Source organism: Choloepus didactylus, chromosome 14 (genome assembly GCF_015220235.1).
Source record: "Choloepus didactylus isolate mChoDid1 chromosome 14, mChoDid1.pri, whole genome shotgun sequence".
Taxonomy (NCBI): Eukaryota; Metazoa; Chordata; class Mammalia; order Pilosa; family Megalonychidae; genus Choloepus; species Choloepus didactylus.
In genome coordinates this window covers 77,665,015-77,672,457 of record NC_051320.1, presented here as the reverse complement: position 1 = coordinate 77,672,457, position 7,443 = coordinate 77,665,015, and the positions used below count along the sequence as shown (strand labels likewise).

General features: G+C 40.9%; 1 pseudogene; it reads left to right on the top strand.

The window, feature by feature from the left end:
* Positions 1–491: 491 nt before the first annotated feature.
* Positions 492–7,142, top strand: LOC119508882 (annotated as a pseudogene).
* The last annotated feature ends 301 nt before the right edge of the window (positions 7,143–7,443 follow it).

Genomic DNA, 7,443 nt, shown 5'->3' with positions numbered 1-7,443 from the left:
TTTTCCCCATCACCCCAAATAGAAATTCTGAACCAATTAAGCATTAATTCCCAGTTAATGCTTAGGCTTGCTTTTTAATGCAAAAAACTTCAAATTTGCAATTCTTGGGCTGCTTCTCTACTCTTAAACCTGACGTATTGGGACCACACTTAAATCCATTTGCTTCCAAAGGAGATATATGGGCTGCCCTGGACCTGGCTGGGGAAGCCAGTGAAGAGGCGACGCCCCATCGCCCAAGTTTCCTCCCTTCTAGGGCGAGAAGAATTTTTACACAACTGCCCGGAATTCTTGAGTTCAAAGGTGCTCTCTTTTGAGATGAGGCATTTTGATTTGCTATCTTTTTACCATATGTATTTGGTAACTGTTAAAAACATGCTCTGAAACTGCCAGTGAATTTATCTATTGCGGTTTTACCACAAACTTATCAGTAGCACCCCTGACTTTTTTTTCTTTTTTTTTTTTTTAGTTAGTTTTTTAAAGTTAATACCACGATGAGTTCAGGCTGATGGAGCCAAGAAAAAGTTACTTCATCCTACCAGGAAGAGCAGAATTTTTACTTGCTTCTTCAAGAATGAAGTGTTACAGACAGACAGACACAAAACCTGGTTAAAGTTCCAAATGGGAGTATAGGACAAGCTATCTGAGATCATTCTTTGGGACATTCAAGAATTCCTTCTGCAGAAGCAAGAAAAATCAAATTGGATTAGAAATTGTAGAGCAACCTCACACAGTTCTCATTGCTGATGAAAAGGATGTTGTAGAAGTAAATGAAAAACTCACAGAACTACTTTTGGCCATTACCAATTTTGAGGAGGTCAGCTTGTTTAAAAACAGAAACAGACTAAGTAAAGGCCTCCAAATAGCTGTGGACTGTCCCATGAAAGTACAGCTGAGATCTGGGAAAGAAAACTTTCTTGGAGTTGTGCCCTTCAGAGGACCCTTATTAACAGAAAGGACTGTGTTAGGGATATTCTTTGGAGTAGAATTGCTGGAAGAGGGTCACAGCCAAAGTTTCACTGATGGGATATATCGAGGGTAACAGTTTTTCCAGTGTGACGAATATTGTGGAGGTTTTGTTGCGTTGGACAAGCTGGAAATCATAGAAGAGGATGATAATTGATTGGAAAGTGATTATGCAGACCCAGTGGACACAATGCAAGTTGTGTCCCTTTTGGAAATAAACTCCAGAGTTTCTCTGAAGGTTGGAGAAACTATAGAATCTGGAACAGTTATATTTTGTGATGTTTTGCCAGGAAAAGAAAACTGGATATTTTGTTGGTGTGGACCTGGACAATCCTACTGGCAACTGGGATGGAAGATTTAATGGAGTATAGCTCTGTAGTTTTGTGAGTGTTGGAAGTACACTTCTCTTGCATATCTGTGATATCATCCCAGATAGTGTGACACAGGAAAGGAGGCCTCCCAAACTTGCTTTTATGTCAAGAGGTGTTGGGGACAAAGGTTCATCCAGTCATAATAAACCAAAGGCTACAGGATCTACCTCAGACTCTGGAAACAGAAACAGACCTGATTTATTTTGTACCTTAAATGGATTGTCTGTTGATTCACAACCACAATCCAAATAAAAAAATATACATGGTACATTGATGAAGTAATCGCAAAGTTAAGTGCTTTTTATAATGATTTTCTCCTTCTTTTAACTCACCGGAGCAAATGGTCTTTTCAACAATATTTGTAGTTTTCAGAAACAGAGTAGACCATTCTTTACTAATATGACTGAACTAAAACATTGAATACAATTAAGATTAATGAAATCTTTTTAAAAAGGAGATATAAAATGTAAGCTCTCAGGCTTCTGGCCTTTGATAATTATATTTTAAATATAAAGTCACCTTAGCAGTCTACTACAGTATCTGAAATTTTCACCATTGTTAAGAAATACTGTAATATATATACAAAAAAATAAAGGTCCCGAAGTTCTTAGCCGAAGTTCTTGCTTCATTTGTGCATAGGCTCTGAACAAATTTGGAGATATGACTTATGCATTTGGGCTTTGGTTTCAGATTGTCTTATTTCAATCTACTGTTCTGTCATTTACCAGTTGTATGAACTTGAAAATATTACTCCACTTCTTTGAGCCTTATTTTTGTCATCTGTATAACAATGGGGATGACACCTACCTTTCCGAGGTATTGTGTAATCAAGGTACCACCTGAAAAGTGCCTAGGAAAAATTCTTGTCACATCATAGGAGTTTAATAAAAATTTTCTTTCTTCCTTCCTTCTTCCTAAATGACTTCCTTACTTCCCTCTTATAATTTCTTTACTTAGCAAGCCAGTGGACTGAAGGCTGAGACATGCAAACTCTGATCCTAGAATTAGACAGAATAGTTCTGTGATTTTTGGTAAGGTGTATAGTCTATATAGAACCTTTATCTACCAAAAATAAGAAGCTTGAATTAAAACATCTCCAATTTCCTTTCTTTTCCTCTTGAGTAACTGTAAGTACTAAATACCAAGGAATTTCACTTCTAAAAAATACATTTTAGTTCACCCATTTGTTGGCTTCTATACAGCTTTAAGTTTTCACTAAAAATAAGGTGGCTTTCTCCTCCTTTATACCCAGAGCTGGTAAACCATTATAATTGCCTAGTGTTTTCTGAGTTTGAGAAGAACACAATTCAATGCAGACATTTAAGTTCTGGCTTCACAGTGTTCTGGTTGACTTTTAGTGGATGCCTCAATTTCTTCATTTGTGAAGATATAAAAACTCTCCTCCCACAAACCTCATAGGGTTGGTGTCTAGATTAATAAAAATAAGAGTAGGGAAAGGCCAACAGGAACTCAGAAAAACTCTTCAGATTTGAGTTACTGTTATTAGTTCTGAGCATTAGGAGACCTTCAGGTTTGTACCATGGCAGAGATCAGAAGAGGGTCCCGAGTCTTAAGGGACCCCTCCCTTCATTCTTACTACTTCTACCCCAGGCCAAGCTACCACCATCTTGTGTCGACTTTCAGAGCCTCTAACCTATCTTTCTTCCATGTGTGCTCCTGTATATTTCTCCAGAGAACAGCTGGCGTGAGATGATGTCATTCACCTGCTTAGAAGCCTTTGAATGCTTTCTTATTCTCACTTAGCAGACTATGCTCCATCAAGTCCAACACAAACTGCCTTCTGTCTGTTTCCATGACTTCCTGTTGAACTTCTCTTTTTCTTTCTCATGACACTGCAGTCACACTGGCATGCTTTCTGTTCCTCAGTTAAGTTGAGGTTGCTTCTACCTCAGGGACTTTATAGTTGCTATTTGTTTTTTCCTAAAATACTTTTTGTCAAGAACTTAGCAAGGTTGGCTTCCTGTCATTTAGGTCACCTCCTTAGAAAGGCTTTCTCTTCCCCCAGTCATTTACTTGAATCACATTATCCCTCTACACTATCCAATATATTTGTCATTATTTGAAATTATTATATTTATTCATTTGTTGCTTGGTTGCTATTTCTCTTAGCACCTAGAGTATAAAATCCAGGAATTCAGGGATATAATCTGTATCTCAAACCTAGAACAGTGCCTGACATATAGAAAGTTCTGAGCACATATGGTTGAATTAATGCAGATATAAAATAATGGTGTCACATGCTCAACTTCTGTATATGTGGTATCTGCTTACCCAACACTGAAGCATAGGAAAGGCTATACAAGATAACATGGGTTTACACAGTGGTTCATTAGTCATTCTTAAAAAAAAGAAAGGCTTTCTTTTCCCTCCTTCTATATTCCCATAAATCAAGAAGTTATCCCTACAAGCTTGTGGTGGCTTGGAGTTATATACCACAGAAAAACATGTTCTTAATCTTAATTCCATTCCTATGGGTGTGAACCCATTGTAAATAGGATCTTTTGATGAGGTTATTTTTACCTAAGGCACAGCCAACTGTATCAGGATCACTCTTGATCCTATTACTAGAGACCTTATAGAGAAAGCCACAAAAGAAGTCACTGGAGAAGCAAGAAACTGGAATTCAACAGAACACAAAAGAGAAAGGATAAGACACCATCATATGCCTTGCCATGTGACAGAAAAGCAAAGCAACCCCAAGGATCACCAGCAGCCAGCTCCAGGAAGCCACAGTTTTCAGGAAGAAAGCATTACCTTGATTTTGATGCCTTGATTTTGGACTCCTCCTAGCTGCAAACTGTAAGCCAATGTAAGAAACAAGCACTATTCCTAAAAAGGAATAAACGCTCACCCGATTGTAGAGAAGAAAAGAATTTATTCACGATCTTGCAAGAACGGGCGCCCAACCAAAATGTGGGGGGCATGGCGCACAGAACAATAGACCCAGCAGTATTTATTCCCTACACCTAACCGCAAGTCCCTCCCCTGTTTCTCCAGTGGTTGGATACTCCAGAGGTTACATTCTGTTCGACAAGCCTAACTAGTCTGCCCAAATTTGAAACATGCAGCCTGCCCAAATTGGAAACATTTGAAAAGTCTCCTGTGCGAATTTGCAACATTTGGAATGGTTGGAACAAATCTCCACCCCTGACTATAATGGTTATACCCAGGCCTCTTTAGAGCCAGTCTGGGCTAGTTTGGTAACAAGTTATGACGCTGTTTTGGGAACCTCTACCTGGAGTCTCCACCTTGCAAGTATAGTAGATAGTGGGCAGATAAGCAGGGGGACTGACTGTGGACTACAGTTTGTCTTTTTAACCTTCTGCCAATTCCTTAAATGCTCCACCCTGTCAGGCACACCTATCCTGTGTGAAAGCTAAACTTAATCTCATTCTCACAAATCCCCTCTCTTTCTTTTAAACTCTCTTTAGCTTTCACATTCCAGTCTCTCAAATCTCTGAAGAGCTTTCTCACATTCCTGATAGCATAAATCCTCCTCTCTGAGGGGGTATAAATTGTTTCACATGTACTGAACCAGCATTTGTTTGCTTAGGGCTGTCTCAATAAGTCTTTGAGTCCACCCTGGACACACGGAATGATGCAGCAGCCAACTGCTGTGAGTACTCCAGCTACAATGATAAGAGAGGTTAAGATGGACAATGCCACCCCTTTCCACTTTGCAAACCAGCTTTCTGACCATCCGGTGAGAGGACTATTAATACCTGAATTTCCTGCTAATTCTTCAGAGAAAGCAGTTAGACCTTGCAAAGCTTTGGTGATGGTTCCATCAGGTGCTGTATTATTTGGGATAAATGTACAACAACTGCCGCCAATCATTACACAAACGCCTCCTTTTTCAGCCAGCATCATGGCTGAATTTTGTTTTCCCATACCATTCGGCTAGTAGCATCTAGCTGCTCTGCGATGCCCTTAACTGCATCTTTGGTGTAATTGATAAACCTTTGTTGGTTATAATATATATAATTAATCCAGTCTACATTCTTATTAATCGTGACCCACCAGAACAAAAATGACTCAAATCCTGCAGCTATTTGATTCCTAGCTTTAAACTCATTTGGGATTTCCCATGGAACTCCTATACTGTCTAAATATATCCAGTCGTCGAAAGAACCAGGTAGACTCCTTTTCTCCCTTTTCTCTTGGGTTTTCACTTCCTCCCCTTTCTCAAATGCCAGGGTGACTGGGATGGCCAACTGGACCAGAGCACAGGTTCCTTTCATTTTTCAGGTAACACTGGTCAGAGGATGCCCTTTCTGCAGTACCACCAAAGGTCTGCTCGGGTTATGGTTAGACTGGGGAAACTGCCAGTACTGTCCTCAGTCACATCCACACTTGGGTACACGAGGCCATGGTCCCAAGATCCTGGAGCCCCTCACCCCATCTAGAGAGACAGGCAGAGTGGTTTCCTGGACCAAGGTGAGGAGCTAGCCTGGCCTTGGTGTTTCCTCTCCTGATTGGAGGAAAAAGGGAGGACAACATACTGCAATTTTCACCAGGAGTAGTATTCTGGAAAAGAAGCACCACACACTTGAACTTCTCTTGCTTTTCCACACCAAAGGGAAAGGGCATGATCTGAGCAGTGGGTCGGCCTGTTGCACAAGCTTAGCAGTTACTTTTGTCTAGGCTCTGGACTGTATATTTAACCCATTCTACCCAGGCATTTGCATCCCCATATCCTGTTTCTATTTCTATGGTTTGCTTTAAGTTCTCTGCTTTAATTATTCTAATTACCTTGGGATCATTCTGAACTGGGGAATTGGCCTCCGATTGGACTCCCTCCAGTGTTACTGAAGGGCTAACTGGAGAGAACGTGGTTAATGACAAGTTTAATGGAGAGGAAAGAACTTGTACATGGAATCTCCCCAGAGGATCTCTACCAGTAACCTTTATCCCTATGCCATATACCCCATCAACTCCCCCACTGGTAGTGGGTTGTTTATCAGCTCCTTTAATAGTTATTACCACTGGGTTGCATTGAAGATTCCTACAATCTGGCAGGGTGTTACTTTTGTAGAAAGTTATTTTGTCCTTTAATTTCCAGTGGGTCGGGAGGATCCAACTCTTATCTACAGTCCATCCCTTGTATTGGGTAGTCCACCAGACATCAGCCCAAGAGAGGCAAGGGGAGACTCAGCTGAAAACACTTCTTACCAGCTCTGGGCATAGATATTTATCCTTCCCACTCAGACACCACTGGTACTCCAAGTTCCCACAGTCCACTACCTGACGTTTCAAATTGCACTGTTTGAAACTCTAAGCCTTCAGTTATATTTATTACTAATTTGACAGGACTTGTTGCATTCTGAACTGGGAACATTATGACTAGCATAATTATTCCCATTCCGAATCTGAACTTTAGACCACCCATTCTTCAGTTTTCGAAAGCACCTGACCAAGTGGTATGGAGACACAGGGTTTGACCCCCCCCCCCACATTTTCCGATATTCCCTCCCAGCTATTGTCTTTTTAGAGTGATCCTTAAGGGATCTGAGGTTGGAGTTATTGTCCAAGATTTGGGCGGAGTTGCTGGGTACTTATTGTCTGGTTCAGATATCGGTCCCTTTCCTCGGGTGTAGTGAGTCCAGCCGTTCTCTGCCATCTGGACTGCTGTTTCAGTTGTTAACAAAACTTGATAAGGTCCCTCCCGGCCTGTTGAAGTCTGGACTCCTTCCACGACTTGATCAGGATGCAGCTGCCTGCCAGGTTGGTGTTGATGGACAGCAAATTCAAGAGGTGGAGTTTGGGCCAGCAAACCACGATGCCTGAGAGATGACAGAGTAGAAGACAAAGCCAGTACATAATTCTTAAGGAAGAGATCCTTCGAATCTAGGGAAGGGAGATTTCTAGTTTTCCCTGGAAAAGGCAAGCCAAAGAGCATTTCGTAGGGGGAGATTCCTAGTTCTTTTCTAGGGACAGTTCTAATTCTTAGCAGAGCAATGAGTAAACACTTAGTCCACGGTAATTTGGTTTCTAAGACCAGCTTAGAAAGATTTTTTTTAAGGTTTGATTCATTCTTTCCACCCTTCCTGAGGATGGTGGATGCCAGGGTGTGTGGAAATCCCATGCA